The sequence below is a fragment of the Podarcis bocagei genome (assembly GCF_964188305.1).
Source record: "Podarcis bocagei genome assembly, chromosome: 10".
Taxonomy (NCBI): domain Eukaryota; kingdom Metazoa; phylum Chordata; class Lepidosauria; order Squamata; family Lacertidae; genus Podarcis; species Podarcis bocagei.
This window is the reverse complement of record NC_138135.1, coordinates 13,119,169-13,144,199: the sequence shown is the minus strand read 5'-3', so window position 1 is coordinate 13,144,199 and position 25,031 is coordinate 13,119,169. Positions and strand designations below refer to the sequence as shown.

At 44.9% G+C, this 25,031-nt stretch overlaps 1 long non-coding RNA gene across 2 annotated transcripts; it reads left to right on the top strand.

The window, feature by feature from the left end:
* The first annotated feature begins 20,384 nt into the window (after positions 1–20,384).
* On the top strand, positions 20,385–23,153 carry LOC308595891. 2 transcript variants are annotated; one of them, XR_014012185.1, is made up of 3 exons: positions 20,385–20,515; positions 22,162–22,243; positions 23,067–23,153. It is a non-coding gene; the product is annotated as an uncharacterized lncRNA (long non-coding RNA). The 2 variants fall into 2 exon arrangements; XR_014012186.1 differs by having other exon boundaries at positions 20,385–20,972.
* Positions 23,154–25,031: the final 1,878 nt, after the last annotated feature.

Sequence of the window (25,031 nt, the reverse complement as noted above, 5' to 3'; positions counted from 1 at the left end):
TGCAATGCAGGAATCTCAACTAAAGCATCCATGACACATGGGGAACAAACATTCAGGGGCCTTTCTGTGCCCACTGAGTCCTCATTTGTGGTTAACAGAGAGCCTAGACACCATACTGGGCTAAAAAAGAAAGCTTTATTCGCCGTTCCGCTTGTCTAATGCTACCTAGTGCCCCTGGTTTTTATACACCTCATACCACACACACACTGAACTGTTTTGGGAATCCCTCGTCCCTAGGTAGTTTTGCTAAAAAAACAGTTTATACCTATGAAAATAACTGAGGTCCTTCCAAGTCTGTTGATATACAGTGGTGCCTTGCAAGACGAAAAGAATTCGTTCTGTGATTCTCTTCGTCTAGCATTTTTTTTCGTCTTGCGAAGCAAGCCCATTGAAGGATTAGCAGATTAGCGCTATTAGCTGCTTTTAGCGGCTTATCTGCTGATCGGATTAGCGGATAAGCGCCTTAGCAGCTTAGAAAAGGGGGGGGAGGGGGAAAAAACCAGCAGGAGCTCGCAAGACATTGTCGTCTTGCGAAGCAAGCCCATAGGAGATTCGTTTTGCGAAGCACCTCCAAAACGGAAAACCCTTTCGTCTAGCGAGGCATTCGTCTTGCGGGGCACCACTGTATACTCATATGCATGGCTGGTGCCTTTTGGGGCACATAAATATTGGCATGCACAGTGTTAGGATGGGTTTACGTGTGAGATAATACAGGGAAGTGCTTCCAGGTCAAAAGGGTTCCATTTCCTTTTGGGCCTCAGAGCCACCATCTTGAAACTGAATACCAGTGTCTGTTCAAAATTCCAGTTTGTGCATACCATGACAAATCATCAGCATGATTCAAGCTTATCTTTAAAAGCTACTTCTCTGTCAATACTGAAACAACAACCTCTTCTGCATATAGGAAAGGTTTTGTGGTTTTTTTGTTTTTGATACTTCTGTCTGTCAACAGCTTGCTAAATTAAGTTTCACAAACCAGGACAGTTTCCATGTGAACCCCAGCGAAATCAATGCTTTTACTGAGATAAATGGGTATTTGACAAAGACGGTGGGGGAAATGAATAATTTCTCTTGTACATAAAGCTACAGAGCATAATTCATCATAAGCGACTCATCCAGTTTCTGGTGATTCAGCAGATGCCTTCTTCAAAGAGCAACCTGCACTAAGTGATTTGCCATTAAGAGGGGAAGGCAAAAATGCCTCAACAGCGAGAACAAGAATTTGGTGGTAGTGAAATAATTCTGAGGCACATCTTTAGAATGCAGAGAGTTCAGAAGGAACCTTCTGTTCAACGCAGCAATGCCAGGGATGGCAGCTAAGGTCCCACAAGCCTCTATGCTCCCACAGCGTAACTTTTCCAAGGCTGAAAATACAGAGCCTGAAAGCTGGCCAAGAAGGCACTTCCAAGAATGGCAACTCGGAAGGGTCAATACACTACAGATACAACATGGTCACAGGCTGCAAACAAGAGAGTCCCTTGCATTTTGCTGGGAGGTTCTGAGAATGGGACGAAATGTTCATACCATTTACTGAAGCACTGTAGGCTTATTCAAACATTACACTGAGCACAGGTACAAAACCTAGACAGCATCTTAAAAAGCAGACATCACCTTGCCAACAAAGGTCCGTATAGTTAAAGTTATGGTTTTCCCAGTAGTGATGTATGGAAGTGAGAGCTGGACCATAAAGAAGGCTGATCACCGAAGAATTGATGCTTTTGAATTATGGTGCTGGAGGAGACTCTTCAGAGTCCCATGGACTGCAAGAAGATCAAACCTATCCATTCTGAAGGAAATCAGCCCTGAGTGCTCACTGGAAGGACAGATCCTGAAGCTGAGACTCCAATATTTTGGCCACCTCATGAGAAGAGAAGACTCCCTGGAAAAGACCCTGATGTTGGGAATGATGGAGGGCACAAGGAGAAGGGGACGACAGAGGACAAGATGATTGGATAGTGTTCTCGAAGCTACCAGCATGAGTTTGACCAAACTGCGGGAGGCAGTGGAAGACAGGAGTGCCTGGCGTGCTTTGGTCCATGGGGTCATGAAGAGTCAGACACGACTAAACTACTAAACAACAACAAAACAAGACCCAGCTAGAGTAACCTACAGGGGACATCACAGATGATTCCGGGTAGGGGCATATATCACCTTCTAAGAACCCCTTGTGCCCTTAGTTGCTTGGGTCCTTAAAGGATTGCAGAACTGTTTGCTAAAAATAAATAAAGGAAAAGATATTGAGAATGTGGACCAAGAGACCTACCTGGATTGCCAACAATAAAACATGAAGTAACCTCATCATTAGTAACTAGGCATAAAGGATTCTGAGCACTGCATTGCCAGAAATAACTTTCCACTAAATTGGACCTCTTGCATATGCAATGAGAGCTCAGCAGCTATTATTCAAGGTATAACTAAGGAAGATGGAGCTGCTTGGTGGATCATCATTTGAATGCATTCAAGAAATAATGAAGCCTAAACACCTGCATTTAAAGAAGGATTGGGTTTTTGGGTTTTTTTAATCAACAAGTGGTCTGCCACAATTTCAGAAAGGAAGCTGTCTACCTGAGCCAAAAGGTTCATGCACATGCATGACTTGACCCATATTGCTCATTCTTAAATGGGCACAGCTTGCCACAAACCAGTATAAGTGCCACAAACCAGTATATGTTGGCCATGAGCTGCAAAGGCCAGTCTCTTCTTTGCAGAACTGTAACTCACAGAAGAACATGAGCTAGTGATGAACCAGCTTAGGGGTGATGAACCTCAGGTCCAGGAGCTCAACGTGGTCCCTCCGGGTATCTTCACTCTCCCACATTAGGTGCCCTCCAAGACCAAGCCCCCATCTCCAGGCAAATCCCCTCACTGGCTGTGCTTTTCACCCTGTTTTAGCCTAGCTGGACTACATGCTTCACCTGTGATAATGTGTCTTGCTTGCTGGATCAGAGGGCAGAAATATGTGTGTATGTAGGAACATCTGACTTTTGCATGGCTGCAATGTAGCCAACCATGCAAAGGAAAGCAGCACACCTGCTGCTTTTCCCACTCTCCTCTCTAGACCCACCCACTTCTCATCTTTGCTCCCGGACCAGCTGTTAAGCGGTCCCCAGAATATTGCTCTTGGGAAGGTGTGGCCCTAGATTCTGGTTTAACTAGGTTACACTATGAAATTAATTTCAGAACTGCACAGTTCCCTCAATCCATTTGCATCATGTCCCACTTCTCTGGGATGAATGTGTATCCTGATAATCCCTGAATGGATTCTATTTGTGCCCACACCAATGCACCAGTGCATGTGTGCAGTGTTTTACTGATATGTACAGATGCTCTTGTGCAGGGATGGCCAAAGTGGTGTTGTTGGCCAGAGGCCCTCAAGAGAGATGGCTTCCCATTGCCACTGGATAAGCTTGCAAAATGGTGAGCTAGATGGACCAATAGCCTGAGTCAATATAAGGCATTTTCTTATATTCCCAAGCCAAAATATTGAGCAGGTGGGGAGTTGACTTCACTGTTAGATAAACACAGATTGCCATATGTCTTCAGGAGGATAACACTTCTTTATGTTTCAAGTGATGCCCTCCCCACATTCTAGAAGTCTTGTTTAAGAATGATGGGAAAGGTGAAACTCAAATTACATGAAAAAGAGATTTAAAACTCGAGCAGACTTGTTTGCAACTCCTTTAAAAAAAAACTGAACAAGACCAAAGGTCTTGTTCCTCCAAGCTGTTTTGTGTGGGTGGCTCACACCCGTTGCCCCAGTGGGAGTCTGCCCACACAACACATCTTGTGGTAGTGAGAAAATGGAAAGTATATTGAGCTGAAGAATGTGATCATCAGGGTCAATAAGTAAGAATTCTACAGGGCGGTGTAATGAGGGTAATCATAGTCCTATCGCTTAATATATTATACACCATTTTTGCTTACCAGAGCAGCTGGCAATCATGAAGGTGCCCCATGAAATCTTGTTGTCAATTATTTCATAAAAAAGATTCAACAGGACTTCAGACAACTAGGGGAGATGCAGGCCAGGTTCAATAGAACAATTCATGACAGGAAGGAATTAACACCTACCATAAACCCGTCCTGCCTACCAGACACTTAGAGGACCATTTGATACAGGTGTTCCACAAGACATGTTCCACACAGGTACAATCTGTCTCCATGCTGTTTGTGTGAAAGATGCATTGGTGCACACTGCTATTGCGCACACTGGTGCATAAGCTGTAGACTTGTTGACTGTCACGTGTGAATAACATTTGAGTGTACGGCTCAGTTATGAAACACAAGGTCATGAGAGCCAGTGTGGTGTAGTGGTGAAGAGCGGTAGTCTCGTAATCTGGGGAACCGGGTTCGCGTCTCTGCTCCTCCACATGCAGCTGCTGGGTGACCTTGGGCCAGTCAAACTTCTCTGAAGTCTCCCAGCCTCACTCACCTCACAGAGTGTTGTGGGGGAGGAAGGGAAAGGAGAATGTTAGCTGCTTTGAGACTCCTTCGGGTAGTGATAAAGCAGGATATCAAATCCAAACTCCTCTTCTTCTTCATTCTGCACAGTGGAGGGACAGGTGTCAGGGAAGCCAAAATAGATTGCAGTTAAGAGCAGTACACCGTCATAACTCCCTGCTACAGTTTAGATGCTGCGCCACTTATGGTTGATGTAAGAGCATAACAGCTAAAGCTTATTTTAGGGTGCACATTGAATCTGCCACGGCATGATTCCCATTGCTTCTCAGGGAGCTGAAGGAGAGGTAGAGAGGGAGTTAAGCCTGCCTCCTCCCATCTTGCAGAGGAACATCCTGTGGGTAGAGTACTGTTCAGAGGTGGTCTGGTTCCTCTTCTTTACTTATTTGGATCTGTGCAGGCTGCCATCACCAAAAGCACACAAAAGAGGTAATGATGAATATATTGCAACTGCTGAAAAAGTCTTGCTAGGAATAGTCAACTGGTGTTCGGGGGCCATAAGCAGCCCCCAGTTACTTTCTGTCTAATGGACATCACTGATACCCTAAAATATCCATGTATGCCAGCTATTTTCTCCCAAAGTGGGCTGAACAGAGAATTGTAGAATCGTTGAGTTGGAAGGGACCCAAAGGTCATCTATTCCAACCCCCTGCAATGCAGGAATCTCAGCTAAAGCATCCATGACAGATGGCCATCTGATGGGGAAGGGAAGTCTGCAATGTGGAAGGGAAACGGAAAAGTAAGTGATTGTGTTTTGAAATTTATAAGCGTAGTGCCATAGACTTAATGAGCAACAGACACTTCTGGCAAGACATTTGTCTTTCAAGTACAGCTCTTGGGATCAATATGGTTGGAGCCAAATCAGGCATTTTGCATCAGGGACATGTGCTCAGTTTACAATGATGCCTGCAGCGTTGAAAGGGATTCATCGGCCTCATCTCACACATCCACACAAGCGTCTCCTGAAGCAACTAGTTGACCCTCCCCCAAATGCGGTACTAAATAAAATGATCTGAATTCTGAAACCCTGTGATAAATTATGTACAATAAGGACATTTGCAGATCTCTCTCTGTATTATTGCATTTATTTTTATTTATTATAGTTCAAGTAAAGCCGCTCTCCTTTACAGGAGGGTGGGGTTGTGGGCTGGCCTCACACTCTCCCACAGTGGCGTAGCGTGGGGGGTGCAAGGGGGGCTGGCCGCACCGGGCGCAACATCGGGGGGGGGGGGGCGCTGGCCGCCTCCGGAGTTGCCAAAGAGCCTCGGGCACAGGCTGTAGCAGAGCCCCATGTCTCGCGGAACCGGCGAGCTGGCAGCGGCTCTCAGCGCTCGCCGCGATCCCCGCACGTCAGGGCCGCGGAGGGCGTGCCAGGCAGCCCCTCCTCACAGCCCCGCCGCCGCCGCTGCTGCTGCAGCTGCTGGGCCATGTTGCATTTTCCTTGCCTCTCTGCCCTCCTCCTCCGGGCAAGCAGCGTCGTTTGGGCGGTAGCGCCAGCGGCAACTCACCTCAGATCACCTGACGCGGCAGGTTAGGGGTTAGGGGGCGCAAATTACTTGCCTTGCCCCGGGTGCTGACAACCCACGCTACGCCGCTGCTCTCCCACGCTTAGCGGGGGTGTGACTAGTCCCCTGTGCCATTCGGGAGTCCTGGCCCATGTCACGGCCGCAGCTAGCCAATCCAGCCCCTCCATGGAAAAGGTATTCCAATAAAGGAATCTGGGGGTCCTGGATATCGTCCAAAGTCCGCTTGAGTGGCTAGGGCCATGCCAGGACCACAGGAACCCTGGGGTGAGCTTCCATTGATTTGCATCGATGAAGCTCCCTCGTTTGGTGTTGACCCTTTCAGACTTCCTGCTGGGAGGGCAGGAGTCAGTTATAGTCTTGCCAATGCCTAAGCCAATACCGCTCACATTGTGTAATCAATAAAGTCGTGGCCTAAATTTTGCCCATCAACCTTTAAACTAAAATATGTTTCTGTGTGAATTTATTTATGGGGGTGACCTGGGGTCCTCAAAGCGCAAATGCAAGAGGCGGCACTCTGCTCGCCCTATTGCTTCCACCACTGAGGTAGTTGTTCTGGTGTGTGGTCTTGCCACTCATTTTTCCTGAACCCATGTGGAGAAGCTGAGCGAATGGCAGAGCTTTGAGGAAACTAGTTGAAACTTGTGAAGGAAGGTATCTTCTACCACATGTGGCGGACTTGCAAAGATGTAAAGGCTTTCTGGGAAATGGTACATAATGAGTTAAAGAAAATGTTTAAAAATACTTTTGTTAAAAAACCAGAAGCCTTTTTATTGGGAATAGTGGGTGAAGAGAAACCAAGGGAAGATGAAAGACTGTTCATTTATGCAACAACTGCAGTAAGAACTCTTTTAGTCCCCAAATGGAAACAACAAAAAGTACCAACGAAAGAAGGGTGGCAGATGAAGATGGTGGACTTTGCAGAATTGGCGAAGCTGACAGGAAAAATCCGAAACCAGCACGATCAAGTACAGTATTCCAAAATTTATATAAATTTATACGATATCTGAATAAATTTATACGATATCTGAAAGATTATTGTAAGCAACTAACATCACTACCAGGGTTGTCTGAAGACTTGTAATGAGAAATTTTCTACCTTTCTATATATATTTAAATTTTGAGTTATTTGGTAATGTGTGTAATTAGAATCAGAAAATGTACAAAATGCAATGATATAAAGGTTTATTTTGAAAGCCATGAGGCGGGAGGGAAGGAAGTTGACAGGCTCTAAAGAGCCAGGGATGTAAAGTGGAGTGAACGTATATTATAAATTGGATAATAAATAAAAATCATCTATATAATGATACTTGTGAAGTCATCCATAGGCATTGCTCCAGTAAAGGAAGAAGACCATAAAGTGTAAGGAGAGCCAGGTGAACACTGCAGGTGTACTCTGAGGAGAATTTCCAAGTGCAAGCCAAGCTCCCTCCTTGAATATTTTGTGACTACTCACGAGGAATTGTCACAAGAATCGGGCATATTTCACTTGTTGAGGGAAACAGGGAAATGTGTTTCCATTGTGTGCAGCTGAATCCCAAACCAACAGCAGTATCTAATACCGATGGAAGCTGCTGGAAGTCAAAATGGCCACCATATCTAATGCAATGGTCAAAATGGCTGCCATATCTAATCGAGCATAGAGGCCTCGCCATGTTCATTTAAGTAGAGAATTCATGTGGTCGGATGTTTGGTCACTTACAGAAGCCAAGCCAGGCCCAACTTTGAGGCCGAGACAAATGTTTTTTTCCCAGGCGACAAAACTTTTTGTGCTCTTTTGCTAAAGGTGGGAAACTGTCAGCTATTATTTCCATGTTGTTGTTCTACCACAGTGGCTACCATTTCAGTTGTCTACCTCTGTCACAAATTTACCTTAGGCTGTCCTTGGAGGTTAACTGACAAATTTTGAAGAAGAAAAAAGTGCTCCCATACCTTGTAAATGAAAACAGGAAAGTAGAAAGGGATATACCGTAGTTCTTTACAATAAGAAATTGTCAAAGTTTAATCAACTGAAAGTTTTACAAATCTGTTATGTGCCAATGCTAAGCTAATGTACGGAGCATACATTTCAGATCTTATGACACAGTATAAATAAGTGGCTTCCAAAAGGAATGCACTAATAGGAACAAAATTAATTCGAACATGGGCACCGTGAAATGACTACATCCCCTACCCTCAAGCTAAAATCAAATCTATTTCAGTGGTTGAAACTCATCTCAAAACACATCACCTCAGCACCAAAACCAAAACTCATGCAAAAGTTTTCCACACAATGCATAATTAATCCAAACAGAGCATGTATGCACTTTCATTCTTATTTCAAACAAAGGCTGAAGTAACCTATGAGAAAGATTTCATTTAGCATTGACCACCAACATTGTACACCGAAGTCGAGATGGGAAAAAATACTAAAGTCTCTCGGCTGAAAGTTTGAGTAGCTCCACAAGAAATCTTCCTAGACAAGAGTGGAAATTCAGACCAGACCAGAACAGATGTTAATTTCCTTCTCTTTGCTTCCCAAATAATGAAGCTTAAAGTTTTAAAAAGTCAAGACATCAGTTTAAGTATCCAGTGTAACAGGTTTGTGAAAATCAGCCAATGGAGTCCCCTTATGATTCTGGGGTTGTCACAGTATGACTTCTGGTGGGAGAGCAGAGAATTTGCTGAGATAAAACACCCCTGAGACAGCCATGTATGCTGTTATTTCCAGTTTTAAGTAAGAAGAAAAGGTCACATCACACAATTACACCTTTTCGTTACATCTTAAACCCTCCCACCTCCAAACACACCACACACACACACACCGCCGCAGGGAATTACACTTCAGCAAACACATTGCAGATACAAAAGCTTGCCATTCCAAAGAAGGAAAAGAATACACAGAGATTAAGCAGGAGAAAAATTAAATTTCCTCTTACCTGCGCAAAGCAGCAGCAACAACAACTCACTTCAAGGGACGTTGCTTTCACAGATTTCTCTTTCAATTATCCTAGTGGAAGACAAAAAGAGAGAGAAGGAAAAGAAGGGAGAAGGAAAGGTTCTTAAATTATCATGTGCCGTAATCTTTTCAGTTTGTCGCAGAGTAGTGTTGGGGGGAGGGGAAGGCTATACATTTGGTGGGGGAGACACTTGGTAATTTGAATTTGCTGTGAATTTAAGCTGCATTCTTCCATCCTGACCCTCTTGCTACCTGCCAAGCTGCTACTGACAAGCACCATGCAAACAAACACAAATGCAGCAAAAAATTAAACATGATGGGACCGCAAGTCTCTCGCTTCCCTGAGATTACAAATCATTAGCGGATTTTATTTCCTTGTTATGATTGTGGTTGTTTGGGAGTTTTGTTTGTGGCATGAAATTTTAATTTCTGATTAGCGGATGCAAGCCCAGCAGATGATGAGAGCTGTCTTTCCCCAAACATGACTTGATTTTGCTTTCCGTAGGCAGCTGGCTCGGAGTCATTGCAACACAAATGTTGTCAACAAGAACAACATCCCCACCCCCCACAGTTAATACAGGTTCGGTGAGTTGAGAAATGCATTGTAAGTTATCTTAAGAAGTACTCCAGAGAAAACAATTGCCCAGTTAATTTCCTGTTTTTTGAGTGAATATCAGTCTGGGTTACATTTGTATACTGTCATTCTTACAAGGGACTCAGAGACAATTCTTAGACTTACAATAACCCTACTTAAACCCTGATTAGCCTTGAGAAGAGAGGACAGAAGTCATTTGAGAGCTTTCTCTAAATACATGAAGTGCTGTCACATGGAAGATGGGGCAAGTTTGTTTTCTGCTACTCCAGAGGGTTGCATTCAAACTGATGGATTCAAGTTACAAGAAAGGAGATTCCAACAACAGCAACAAAACAACAACAACAATAATTTATATCCCACCCTCCCTGGCCAAAGCCGGGCTCAGAGCAGCTAACATCATACAAGTAAGACAATGCATAAAAACAAGCGATCAATAAATTAAGATGCATCCCACAATTAATTCAAACAAATTAAAATTAAAACTGGACAAGTGGTAATCTTCAGGTTAAAATTGAAGGTGGTTACGGACTGTTTCCACTGCACCTGTAAGCGGACTGGGAAGCTCCTTCGTGCTTGTTCTCATACAAGGAGAAAATGAGTCAGACTGAACCCTGACCAAAGGCCTGTATTTTTAATCTTTGTTGGAAGCTGCTGAGAGTGGCTGGGGAAACCCAGCCAGATGGGCTGGGTACAAATAATAAATAATTATTAATAATTATTATTATTATTATTATTATTATTATTATTATTATTATTATTATTCTGTTTCCATAGTGGCCAACCAGATGCCTATGGGAAGCCCGCAAAGAGGTCAGGAATCCAACAGCACTCTCCTGCTCACCACCCCTCACCCCAAACTGGTGTTCACAGATGTACCACCTCTGATACTGGATATAATATAGCCGAGATACTACACCCATGTGAACTGATCCAGACCCTGCAATTATCATCTGATGCCCTTCTTTATGTGCCTACTCCATGACAATTCTAGAGGGTGGCAACACAAGAATGGGCCTTTTCTGCTGTGGCCCCCTGCTTGTGGAATGCTCTCCCCAGGGAAGTTTGCCGGGCACCTTCATTACATATCTTTAGATACCAGGCAAAAACATTCCTCTTCTCCTAAGCTGCCGGCTAATTAAACAATCCATTTCCTTTTAAAATTGGGTGTATCGGGGAGGGGTTAATTGTTTTTATTTGTTACTACGTTTTTTGTGTTTTTATATTGTAAACTGCCCTGTGATCCTTGGATGAACGACGGTATAGAAATTTTATAAAATACGTAAATCAGTAAATCCTCTGAAAGGTACAGACATAGCAGCCCATGGGGGATTTTATATGTTGCCCATATAATAGGAGGTAAGTGGACATGGTGAAAGTTAATAAGACGTAAAAAACTTGGGTGAATGTGAGAACTTCTGCCTAATAAGCTGAAGGGAAGGGAGTTATCTTCGTTTCTGTTCCCAGTCCCTGATCATTAAACACCTTTCTTTAAATCATTGCAATTGCAGATGAAAAGTAATTGAAACGCAGGGCAGAACAACGCTTGCAAAGTACGGATAAATCTTAACACACTGTGGGAAGAATCATGGGGGCACTCGGAGCATCTTGGAGGAAAGGGGCGATAAAATCTTCACCATCATCACCTATCTACAATACAGACCTAAGCTGGTTACCTCTTTCCAGTGATTTCTAGGTACCTTGTAATTGTGTGTGTAGATAGGGAGGATGTAGGGATCTCTTACAGAATTATGAACAGTCCCACTAAATGACAATTCACAGGGTAGATTTATCACAGTTGCATGTGTGTGTGTGTGTGTGCGCGCGCGCGTGTATTTGTAGTAGAGTATGCCATGTTGGTGCTGGAGGAGACTCTTGAGAGTCCCATGGACTGCAAGAAGATCAAACCTATCCATTCTTAAGGAAATCAGCCCTGAGTGCTCACTGGAAGGACAGATCCTGAAGCTGAGGCTCCAATACTTTGGCCACCTCATGAGAAGAGAAGACTCCCTGGAAAAGACCCTGATGTTGGGAAAGATTGAGGAGAAGGGGGCGACAGAGGATGAGATGGTTGGACAGTGTTCTCGAAGCTACATACATGAGTTTGACCAAACTGTGGAAGACAGGAGTGCCTGGTGTGCTCTGGTCCATGGGGTCACGAAGAGTAGGACACAACTAAATGACTAAACAACAACAAATGCATGTGTATGTTTCATGACCTCTACAGCCTTTATTCCAATGTAAAAGATTGGGTTCCTCACTGGAGTGTGTCGTTGGCACCAATCTTTTTTTTTTAAAAAAAAACAAAAGCAGACTTTGTGACTGTCATTCTTAAGTCTCAGTTTCCAAAGCAAACACAAAAGCAAAATTAGAAAACAGAGTTGGATATCACCCACATCACTGAAACATGGCTTCCGTCTAATTGCAAAATGAAATGAAATGCGTGAAATGGTGCTTTTTCTTAATACTCTCGTACTAATTGCTCAGCTCATACAAGGGTAAATAGACAGAATTTGTATTCATTGAATGCCCTATTTATAATGCAGAGAACTATTGATGTAAAGACATGCAGTACAACTTCATTAAACTAATCTCCATTTCAACTGCATGCTTGCTATTTCAGTATTAAAATGCAGATAGGAGCCACTTCCTGTGGGCATAATGGCACTGAATAAAATTTACCAATAGGACTACATGAACTGTGACTGTCTGCCAAAGTTACAGATAGTCCAATTGAAAATGCAGAGTCATACCAACACAAGCAAGTTTCAATGCCACATCTATAGGATGGCATTGCAGGGGAGATGGACACTTCTGCAAAGACATTGCATTAATACCTACCACAAATCTCTCATTCAGAAACATTAGCTTTGTAAACACACTATGAATGTGTGCACTGAATTTGCATGGAAGAGCCAGCTGGATCACCCACATCACATCCACTGCTCTCTGCCTTTAGCTATGTTTTCAGATCCTATATGTATGCTCTGCCCATGCAGTCAGGAATTTTGCAATCATTCAGAGTCTGTGCCAATGAATACTCTTCCATAAGTTCTATTGAACTTTTGACTTTTTGCAAGTTATGTAGAGTACATTTTGTACACTGATTGCCTCCCACTTCTCTGCATCCAGTGTACACCATGCAGAGCAGATTGGAGAAGGAATTAGTTTCCTTTCCCCTCCTGTTCTCCTACTACATTCCTGTGGACAATATTCATCTGTTATGTAGTGGCATATGAAGAAATCCATTTCTCCACATCAGTGTAGACAGGTAATTCTCTCAGCACCTCTACTTATGAGCTACGAAAGCTTGCAAGAAATGAACAAACAATGGATTAGCCCCCCAAATGTTAATTCCCCTCCAACAGCTCTGAGCCTGCCATTTGCGCCTGTCAATTATAAAGCCATAATGGTTTCCCCCTGCTAATGATGACTCTTAAAATGCTTGTTAAAGTGAAGCAGCTAATTGCTAATGAAGTGGTTTTGCGTTATTCTTCAAATGCTTTTGAAAGTATTCTATGTTTCTTAACAATGAGTCACTGCCCGGAAACAAACTGTTCAAATTCCAGTGGAGACTGATTGGAAGGAGATCAGCCCAGGGTAGAGACTCATCAGAGACACAGTGGGCACCCTCCTCTCTGAGTGGGCACTTTGGACTCACAGGAATCTTTCTATAATTGATTGATTGATTGATTGATTGATTGATTGATTGAGGCATACTAGTACCTTCACGGGATGCGAGTGGCACTGTGGTGTAAACCACTGAGCCTTGGGCTTGCCGATTGGAAGGTCGGCAGTTCGAATCCCTACAACAGGGTGAACTCCTGTTGTTTGGTCCCAGCTCCTGCCAACCTAGCAGTTCGAAAGCACACCAAAGTGCAAGTAGATAAATAGGTACTGCTCTTGTGGGAAGGTAAATGGAATTTCCCTGTGCTGCTCTGGTTTCGCCTGAAGTGGCTTAGTCATGCTGGCCACACGACCCGGAAAAAACTGTCTGAGGACAAACCTTGGCTCCCTCGGCCAGTAAAGCAAGATGAGCGCCGCAACCCCAGAGTTGTTTGCGACTGAACTTAACTGTCAGGGGTCCTTTACCTTTACATTTTAGTACCTTCACAGCACACTAGCCCCCATCTCCCCCAGGCTTGATGCCATTCTGTTGCCAGATGAAGACATCTTTGCCAACCTTTGCTTTTGACAGGTTAAACCAATTTAAAACATGAAGTTTTTAGCATATTTGCTACACTTTTGTTTTTTTAATACTGTTGGCCTGCTTTGTCTCTACCCCTCTCTAAATACAATTCTGTATTTTATATTAGTGTTTCATCACCCTTGTTGTACGCCTCCCCCCCCCAGTAATTTTGCCCACAGGCAGCCTGAATATATTTTTTAACTAAATGAATGAAAAGTAGGGTCATTGCACCCTGATCTAGAAAAATGACCAGTTTAATAACTCTAGGTTACTAAACATCTTGAGGCCTCCTCTGCTGCTATATTGGAGTTAGACTCCAACATGCAATTGTCCTGTAAGTACACCCTGCTACCCATTTACCATAAGAAAGGTTGATGACGAAAGAAGCCAAACAAACAAAACTTCAGCAGAATCTGGTGCTTTGGTTAATTCATCCAGCTCTGCACACTGGTGTCCAGAATTCCCAGCCTACCTGGTAGAAAGTCCTGCTGGCATATAAAGTATGTCAAGTCCAAAGTTCAACAGTGAGGAAACATGTTCCAGGGATTAAGCCACATAAGCAGAGTCCAAAGTCCGACAATCAGGAAATGCAGTCCAATGTCAATTCAAGAAAGCCAAGTCCAAAGTCTAGGAGCCACAGAACACAGTCCAGAGTCAAACCCAAAGCACAGTCCCATAGAGGTGCTGGCACATCCAAGCAGGGCTCCACTTCACATGCTCCTCTTCTATACCTTGCATGTTGATTGGAGCATCTGGGCTTGACGAGGCAAATGACCCTCACCTGTTCTGAGCCTTCGCCAGCTGAGGAATAACACACCTTCTCCCAGAGCTAATGATCCACACCTGGGCTGTGGTTCCTTGCCTGCCTCAGCTTCCCAGGCAGTACCTCCCATTGCTCCCTCTGCCTCACAGCCTGCCTTGGTCCTGAAGATAGGAGCCTCTCTGGTTTTGATGAGGGGTCCTCTGTCATCCAGTGTATCCTCTTGCAACCCCAACCTCTCCTTCCCCATCCCCAGCTTGCCCTGGTGGGTCCCAGTCATAGCTGCACCCCTCACTGGGATTGTTTTCCTCCTCCCCATTCTGCTTCCAGTTCATGAAAGCTGGCTTTTCAAATCCTTGTGTTCTAAAGTTTACTGCTGACTGGACAAAACACCCAAAGACTGGGGAAGACACCATCTTATTCTTCTTCGTCATAATCCCACCCATCCTTCCAAAGGTAAACACACAAGCGATAAAACAATAAAAACATCTTGAAACAATTGCAATGCAGAGGTTGAGGGGAAAAACCCTGATGTTAAAAGCCATGTTGAAAGAATAACATCTTCAGCATGCTTGCAGAAGGCAACAGAGACCAAAACGAGCCAATAATTTAACAGGTAAGTGCCACAACTCTAAAGGCTAAATTCCTGTATTGTATGGAACAGACCTCTTGAAAGGACCTAGTAGGACGTGATTATCTGCAGTGATCAACTGAGTGTATATGGGGTGAGATAATATTCCAGGTAAAAAAGGTAAAAGTACCCCTGACCGTTAGGTCCAGTCACGGATGACTCTGGGGTTGCGCGCTCATCTCGCTCTATAGGCCGAGGGAGCTGGCGTTTGTCCACAGACAGCATGACTAAGCCACTTCTTGCGAACCAGAGCAGCGCACAGAAATGCCATTTACCTTCCCGCCAGAGCGGCAGGAGCAGGGACCAAGCAACGGGAGCTCACCCCGTCGCGGGGATTCGAACCACCAACCTTCTGTTCGGCAAGTCCTAGGCTCTGTGGTTTAGACCTCAGCACCACCCACGTCCCACACATATCTCAGTATTAATAAGGTTTTCAACTGTTTGTAACAGAAAGCTTCTAGAGACGTTTCTTTATTTAGAAGGATGCCCAAATTTTCTTTGAATTATACTGGAGGAGAGATTTGATGCAAATTCTAATCAGCTTCCATCTTTCTCTCTGTGCATATTTTTGGGGGGAAAGGTGCCCACTCACACATTCTCGAATTCCCTTTGTTTTCTATTGCACTACATGCCACTCCGCTATATAACTCTTGAAAATGCATCCCAGAAAAGTGGTGCTTGGCCAAGTGCAGACTGATAAATAATTCATTTGGGCATTGGCTGCGTTGACTTGATCTGCTATTTAACGGATGTACGGGGATTCGACAAAATTGTGCCCGGTGGTGAAAAAGGGAGGTGACTAATTACTCAGCATTATACCAATAGTTTCTGTAGCGCGGAGAAGCCAAAGTCAGAATGGAATTATCCATCTTACCTCAATGACTCCATCTCTACCCGCAAAGATCAAGTGATAAGTGGCTGAAGTCAACAGGACTCCTTTAAGCACACCTTACCGGCTTGACATATTGGAGTTACGGACCCACTAGGATTATAAAATTTATCCCCAGGCAGGCTTCATTACATTCGCTCCAAATCTAATTTAATGCCCAAGAATGCAATCACTTTGATGGGACCAGCTGTTTCGTCTCCTGCCAAAAGGCACTCCAAACCGTTTGCCAGCTTCCATATAAATGCTCGGTGTCTTCCGACACATATAAAGGTGAAGCTCTCCACGAGGCTCCCAGAAAAGAGACAATGAAGTATTGATCTTAAAAAAAAAAGTAATAATTTGTATTGGTTCCATACTACAGTGGCACTCGATGACACACACGTCGGATGGAGGGGAGCCTTCAGTAATCCGCAAGGCTCAGACAGGACTGGGAATGAAATTAAAGCATTGACATCGGGTGTCAGGCTTGCCAAGAGAGAAATCTCCAAAGACAAAAGACAGGGGAACAAAAACAAGAAACAGGAGGCTGTGATTCTTGGAACTCTCTTGTAAGAGTGAGCTTCCTCAATCCATATGCATGGGCAATGGTCATGTGGTTTGTCCAGCTGGGGTTGGGAGTTTAGATCTACGGTTTCTGCTCTTAATTATGCATCCACTGTGGGTAGCTTCTCTCATTATGCAGACACATCTCCCCCCTTTGTGTATAGCATTGATTGCATGAAGGGGCAAGTTTGTAGAAAGGGGCTGTGATTGTGCTGGGCCCGGGGGTAACCCATGAAATGTGGTCCAGAATCCAAAGGTTCCGCTGGGAGTCAGTCCGACAAGGCCAAGGCAGGAAACCAGGCAAGGACAGGTACAAGATCTCAGGCAGGATCTAGCATATAGCAATGTTGCTCCCGCAACCTGGGGCAGGGTCCGACAGCCTTTTATCTCTGTCGGGGTAGCGGCCGGTCCTGATCCCCCAGCGACTCAACTCCCTGTCTCGCCCGAAGGCGAGCACTCCTCCTGTGAGTACTCAGGTCTCTCCTTCTCTCAGACCTGAATCTCTGCAGCTCAGGAGATGTTGGTGGGTTACTAGACCCAGGAGCTGCCTCAGCCTCTCCTGACCCAACTGGTAGTGGAGCAGCTGCACGTGACTGCCCAGCAGAGGGTAACGAGCACTCCTCCTGCGAGTACTCAGGTCTCTCCTTCTCTCAGACCTTAGTCTCTCTTTTTTATATATATATAAAATATTTATTAAAGTTTTAGAAAGAGAAATTACATAAAAACAAGAAATACAATAGTAAAAGACAAAAATAAAAATACAAGAAAAATACAGAATAAAAAAAGTAAGACACTTACAGAAAAAAGGAGGAAAAAATAAAAATAAAAAAATCAATCTTTCCATATCTTACATTCATATCCTTGTTTCCCTGACCTCCTCATACCTCCCTTTTTTGTATTCCAATTCAATTAATTAATTCAGCAATTTCTTTCCCTCCTTATTATCCTGATCTTTAATCTTAATATATTGTAACATTAAATTTTTACCTATTTAGAAATCCAATTTTCCATATTCTTTTATATCATTACAGCTAGAAACCACTTAACTTCAATCAAACATCATTCTAACATTCATTAATTTTGCAATATTTCTGTAAATAATCTTTAAATTTCTTCCAATCTTCTTCCACCGACTCTTCTCCCTGGTCTCGGATTCTGCCAGTCATTTCCGCCAATTCCATGTAGTCCATCACTTTCATCTGCCATTCTTCCAAAGTGGGTAGATCTTGTGTCTTCCAATACTTTGTGATGAGTATTCTTGATGCTGTTGTAGCATACATAAAGAAAATTCTGTCCTTCTTTAACACCGATTGGCCGACTATGCCCAGGAGAAAGGCCTCTGGTTTCTTCAAGAAGGTATATTTAAATACCTTTTTCAGTTCGTTATATATCATTTACCAGAAAGCCTTAATCCTTGGGCACGTCTCAGACCTTAGTTTCTGCAGCTCGGGAGATGTTGTGGGTTACTAGACCCAGTGGCCGCCTCAGCCTCTCCTGACCCAACTGGTAGTGGAGCAGCTGTAAGTGATGGCCCAGCTGAAGGCAACGAGGTAATCCCCACATCTGGAGCCAGGGCAGGCTCAGGCCCCTGACTCAGCCCAGCTGTGTTTGTTGCAGGGGAACCTGTGCAGACTGGGACTCTTCAGGATCAGGCCCCAGACTTGGTTCAGATGATGCCTGAGGCAAAGGATCCAGTGCGGACTGAGTCTCCTCTGGTTCTGAGTCCGAGCCTGAGTCCCAGGCCATCACAGTGGGGCTGTGTCTCTGGTCCTTCCTTCACTGTCACATGGGTTCTCCCTGTCCACACAATAGCATCCATATCTGAGAAACGAGTGCCTTATTAGCCACAGCTCCAGGACCCAAGGGAACCTTCATGTGTAGATCTTTGAAGGGTTCCCTGTCTCAGATGTCCATGCTAATGCGTGGACAGCAGGTTCAGGGCTGGAAGGAAGCAGCCTTTTTGATGTGGGCCTAGCAGCTCCTTTCAGCACAGTTTGAGTCATGAGGAAAGGAGACTTCCTCTTCTTCTGTCAGAACACAGAAGGAATCCTTACGTGCAGAAGCCAAACAGCAAACAGCAGCACCTCATGTCAGAAAACTGCTATTTCAGGACACAGGCCTCCTTAGGCAAAGATTAGCTGCTAACAGTGACATCTAGTGACAGAATGAAGCATTACCCCTGTTAACATGAAAAGATAAGAGGAGAAATTTAAGGGCAGATCAACACCATTTTTAGGAGGTAATTTAATTACTGTTTGATTTTATACTAATGTTATACAGTGGTACCTCGGGTTAAGAACTTAATTCATTCTGGAAGTCCGATCTTAACCAGAAACTGTTCTTAACCTGAGGTACCACTTTAGCTAATGGGGCCTCCCGCTGCCGCCGTTACACCAGCGCACGATTTCTGTTCTCTTCCTGAAGCAAAGTTCTTAACCCAAGGTACTATTTTTGGGTTAGCGGAGTCTGTAACCCTAACCCTAAAGTCTCATAAGGATTTTTGGGGAGGCGAGAGACATGAGCTTTAAATGTATGGCGTGGACCTGCAAAAAGTTACCAAAGTGGCCATTTCCCCCAAAAGCAAAGTTAGATAAGCTTCAGTTTTGACAAATAGGACTAGAACCGCAATAATTAGGCATTCAGGGAGAATAGATTGAAGAAAACATCCTCCCCACAGACCTTTCATAGAAAAATAGCTAGTGGTAGGAGAAAACTTTATTTACATGGCTGCTATTTTTATGTATGTATTAATTAACTAACTATAGTCAAGGGAGGGAAGTGGGTGGCGCTGTGGGTTAAACCACTGAGCCTCTTGGGCTTGCCGATCAGAAGGTCGGCGGTTTGAATCCCCGCGACGGGGTGAGCTCCCGTTGCTCGGTCCCTGCTCCTGCCAACCTAGCAGTTCAAAAGCATGTCAAAGTGCAAGTAGATAAATAGGTACCGCTCCGGTGGGAAGGTAAACGGCGTTTCCGTGTGCTGCTCTGGTTTGCCAGAAGCAGCTTAGTCATGCTGGCCACATGACCCAGAAGCTGTAGGCCGGCTCCCTCGGCCAATAAAGCAAGATGAGCACCGCAACCCCAGAGTCGGCCATGACTGGACCTAATAGTCAGGGGTCCCTTTACCTTTATAGTCAAGGGAATAGACAGATACACACACACAGAGAGAGAGAGAGAGAGAGAGAGAGAGAGAGAGAGAGAGAGAGAGAGAGTCAAAGGCTAGGGTAAAGAGGAGCCTCTTCAGCATACAATTCATTTTTGATTTGTTCATTGTTCCCTGCTTGAAACACTGGGGAATCACGCCACGCTGTTGTAGAGCTCGATGGGCCATTGGTGTGACTCAGTATGAGGCAGCTTCTTGTGTTGCTACTTGGCAAATTCTGTAGCTCAGTGTTAGAGCCTCTGCTATGCAGGCAGGAGGTCCTAGGTTCAATCCCTAGCACCTCTGGGTAGAACTAGGATGGACCTTCATATCAAAACTCTGGAGATCTGTTGCCGGTCAGTGCATGCAATACTGAACTAAGTGGACTAACAGTATAAGGGAGCTTCCTATGTTCCAACCAGAATGGGAACACACATCTAGTTTTCTCCTAGGCTTCCTTCATTTCAGCTTTCTAATTTAGAACAAAGAAGGCGGTATTATGTTGGTGTTGTTAAGCAATTGGGAGGCTGAAACCCTCTCTTATATAATGTTAAAAATCCACAGATCTTCTTACATATCCTTATTTATTTGGTGCTTGTCTCTAGCCTAGATTGTCACAGAGATGTCATAAAGCACTACACTAGGTTCTGGAATTGTCCTCTGGAATGGAGATTAAATCAGCCAAGGGGAGAGCCGAGGGATGGAAGCAAGTCACCCCCGCCCCCAAAAAAATATTTAATCCTTTCACAAAGAGTTTTGAACACCACCGTGGAAATCGATAGCAGGGATAAAGCCCTTGATCCAATGCTTACCTGATACAGCAAAGGTCCCATCATTCAATTAAGCTTTATATAGTGAGTTTTAAAGCCATAAGACCCCAAAGGAGATTGCAGAAACCGGCCATTTGTTTCCCACGGCTGAAGCTCAGAACTTCTCACTACATATGTACATTTGAGAATCGCTTTGGGTAGCAGTGAGAGGGTTGGACCAGGACCTAGGAGACAGGGGTCCAAATCTCCAATCAGCCATGGAGTTGCTACCACACTGGGTGGCCGTGAGGATGAGTGGAGAAGGCAGGTCCATGGACGTTGGCTTGAGTTCCTTGGATGAAAGCAGCAAACCAATGTGCCAATGTTTGGCCGGCAGTGGGCAGTGCTTTCTAATGACGGCCTGTCAATCTGTCAGCTGTCCTTTATCAATGCTAAGTATTGGGTGGTTGGAACAGGTTTGGGGGAGACTCAGGAACCAGTGTCAGTTTGCGGAAGTGGCTTGGATCTATGGGTTCCGCAGACATCAAAGATTCCAGGGCAGGTTGGATTCCATTGATGCTTTTCTTTTCTTTTGAAATGTAGAGTGTTGGGATACTGCCAGGGAGATAAAGTCCATCATGGCCCCAAGCCGTCTGCTGGACGTCCATCGATCTCCCATAGGCACGCAGTATCATCGATTAGCGACATGAGTTTCTAGAAAATATCTTGCCACATTCTAGAGCTCATGCACACTCTATCAGCAGATAATGCACAGCCAAAAGTTGCACTCAGGAGAGCATTATTTACAAGCTTTATTCAGCGTTTATCAGAACAAAGAAAGACATGACTGCCTGCGTCAGTGTCTCAGACACAGAGAGAAAAACGAAAGCAATAGGAACATAAACATCCTGTGAACAGGACACGCGCAGACTCTCTGACTCACAAAGCCTGCTCCTTTTTAAGGTGGAACCTCGCCTTCTTCCAGCCCTTGTAGTCTTTCTCTTGTCTCTCAAGGCCACACTTGGTAGATTTCTCCCAACATTGCCACACAGAAGGGATCCTTGCCTTGGTCAGCATCCAATGACATCTGGAGGTTGTTTTGCCAGTTCAGTGCAACAGCATTGCACAGATGCAAGACATGCCTCATCCTGGCTCCACCTCTTTTATCCATGGCACTCCACCACTGTCCCACCTCTGTCCTCTTCTTGTGTGCTGTTGCACCAGAAGTGGTTTAGTTATGCTGGCCACATGACCTGGAAAGCTGTCTGGGAACAAACGCCAGCTCCCTCAGCCTGAAGTGAGATGAGCGCTGCACCGCGTAGTCGCCTTTGACTGGACTTAACCATCCAGGGATCCTTTACCTTTATAACTGGCCTTGGTCCAGTATATCTGAAGGAGCGTCTCCACCCCCATCGTTCTACCCGGACATTGAGGTCCAGCCCCGAGGGCCTTCTGGCAGTTCCCTCACTGTGAGAAGCCAAGTTACAAGGAACCAGGCAGAGGGCCTTCTCGGTAGTGGCGCCCGCCCTGTGGAACGCCCTCCCACCAGATGTCAAAGAGAAAAATAACTACCAAACTTTTAGAAGACATCTGAAGGCAGCCCTGTTTAGGGAAGCTTTTAATGTTTGATGCATTACTGTATTTTAATATTTTGTTGGAAGCTGCCCAGAGTGGCTGGGGAATAAATAAATTTATTATTAATTATTATTATTAACCTTTTCCTGTCTGCAATGTGTCTTTGAACTGTGCAGATACTCCTTTGTTGGCTTGATGGATGCTGGAACGATGTGTGAATGTCAATACCTCTGACTTTCACATAGCCACTGGGTGAAGGTGAGACTCACTTCTGTTGCTTCACTTACTCTGGCCCCTGGCCACACCCACTGCTACCCTGTGGCCCCCAGAAGGTTATATGTGAGGGAGTTTGGCCCCCAGTCTGGAAAAGGCTCCCCACCCTTGCTCTAGCTTGGATGATGTAATCGGGCATGATGTGGATAACTTCTGAAAACATCTCCTAGGCCAGTCATGGTTTGCACTGGAGGCCTGGCTCACTGCACACCTGCAGCAGCAAGAGGTGTTGTTGCCAAAGAGCAGGGAGGCGGTGGTTCCCCACCATTTATATGGGGACCATTTCCAATGCAAAATGTCCTGATCATTTGCTATGACTCTCTTGCCAGAAGCTTCATGCACTGTATCCGCCATCCTGGTGCTTTGTACAGCTTTTAGTAAGCAGCGTGGTGTCAGTCACATTGAAATCTGATGAAACCCAGATTTATTTTTTAAAATATATTAATTAAAGTTCAATGGACTCCTTATAAAGAATAGATGAAAGGAGCAGCCAGTGACAAGGGAGTCATGGAGCTTGCTTTTCTGAAGATTAACTAAAGCTCCCATGAACTTCCTGCCTGCCTCTCTGGAAGGCTTCCTGGTTGCTGGCCTGTTGTTGTTTCCCCCCTTTATTATTTCACCAGGCTGGAATTATTTCAACAGATTGACAAGTGCTTGTTTACAAAAGGTGGTGAAGGATTAGCATCCCCACAAAGTGAGATGCAAATAGAAAAAAAGATGCTGATTTTGTGCTTTAACATTACTATGTTAACAATCAAGTAGCTCAAAAGGTTGCATTTTATTTATTTGTTTGTTTGCTTGTTTTTAGGGAAAATGAAATCACAAGATATAAATGGTACCATATTCCAAGCATGCCTTTGTGGGGTCACTGGGGCCTCCAGATTCCTCCTCCCAGTGCTCACCCTGAAAAGCCATTACATATGGAGAGTGGTCTTTGCTCTGTCTCTTCTCATATTCTTATCTGTCTTTGCACCCATCCCTGCCATGACTCCAGAGCATGAGGTTCCAGGAGAGGGAGGGAGGCTTTGCTCAGCTGGACATTTCTGTCACGGTCTAGTTCAAGGGCGATTGAAGTCCCGGCTGGGGACTTCAGGACTGGGGGCAAGATGGCGGGGTGGGAGCAGGAACGGGAGTCCAGAAGCCAGGAGTCAGGAAGCCAAGGGTCCGAGGGTCAGGTAGCAATGAGTCATGAAATCAAGGGTCCGAGGATCAAGAAGCAAGGAGTCATGAAGTCAGGGGTCCGAGGATCAAGACGTAAGGAGTCAAGAAACCCAAGGTTCAAGGATCAGGAAGCAAGAAGCCAAACGCAGCAAGGCAGGGAGCATGTTGCTGTGGCAAACAGCCGAAAGGAAATGCTGACCTTATATCCCTTCCCAGCTCTTGCCACCAGGTGCTGTGAGTTACCAATCGGCCTTACCTGTGTGGCTGCGCCTTGCCTCTTCAGAATAAACTTAGGAAGGCCCCAGTCCTGCAAAGTCCTATTGGTCACAGTGCCTGGCTCCTGCACACACACCTGACAATTTCTCTCCTGCAACATGGGCTTTCTTCACATTGGGCGAAAGATTCCTGCATGGTCGCTTCCAACTCTACAATACTATGATTCTATGCTTCCCTCCCCTGTTAAATACTGGTTCCTGGGACTCTTAACTGGGGAGATCACTGTTGCACTCACAATCTGCTTGCAGGCTTCCCACGCAGTGGCGTAGCGTGGGGGGTGCAGGGGGGGCCGGCCGCACCGGGCGCAACATCTGGGGGTTAGGGGGCGCAAATCCACGGGTTAGGGGGCGCAGATTACTTGCCCTGCCCCGGGTGCTGACAACCCACGCTACGCCACTGTTCCCACGGGCATCTGGTTGACCACTGTAAAAGTAGGATACCAGACTAGGTGGGCCTGATCCAGCATGACTCTTAATAGCTTATCATTCCCTTCTCTCTCTCTCTCTCTCTCTCTCTCTCTCTCTCTCTCTCTCTCATATCCCATTGCCTGGTCTTCAGCTGGGGAGTGAGGTGGCGTATCTTGGATTGAGCACTCAAACACTTCTTGTTTTTCCAAGTGCAAAACCCGCAGACAGCTAAATTTAAAGCACAGTTCGAAAAAGGGAAAGGGTGGGGGGAGGAGAGAGGAGAAGATGCTTTGGTCTCCTCTGTAGACCCTTGTACTTTGATCCCAGAGGGTCTCACTTTGATTTAGATTAACCCCTTTTCCCGAACCAAGAAATAAGCTTGGCTGAAGATGGCGTCCCCCTTTCAAGCAAAACAAGCATTCCTCTGGGGCTTTGCACTGGCTTATTTACGGCAGAAACTTCTCGCGCAGCCAAACCCCTGGATAACTTCTTCTTCTTGCCTCTTCTCTGCCTTTTTCTGAGCTGTTTTCTCTCTTTCTGTTGAAAGTGTGAATCACAACTATAAAAATAGGGCAAGAAGATATGAGTGAGTCAGTTTCCTGAACAAGCATTAGGAACTGCACATTTAAATATATATATATATATTTCTACAAGAGCTTTCCACCTGCTTGGGAACAATTGCAAACAGGCAAGGGAGTGGTGGCAAAAAACTGAATTGCAACTTTGCCTTTCATTTTTGGCTATCGTAAGCCACTGGACCATAAATTAAAGGACTCCACTTCTGGACCTTTATGGGCTGGTTACAAGCTATATGTTAATTCTTAGAGCCATGCCTAAATATGCCAAAATGGAAAAGAAAAGGAGATGGACTACTTTGGACGGGTAGCAGATTTAGAATGGAGAATGCAGGGTGTGCAGCTGGACACAAA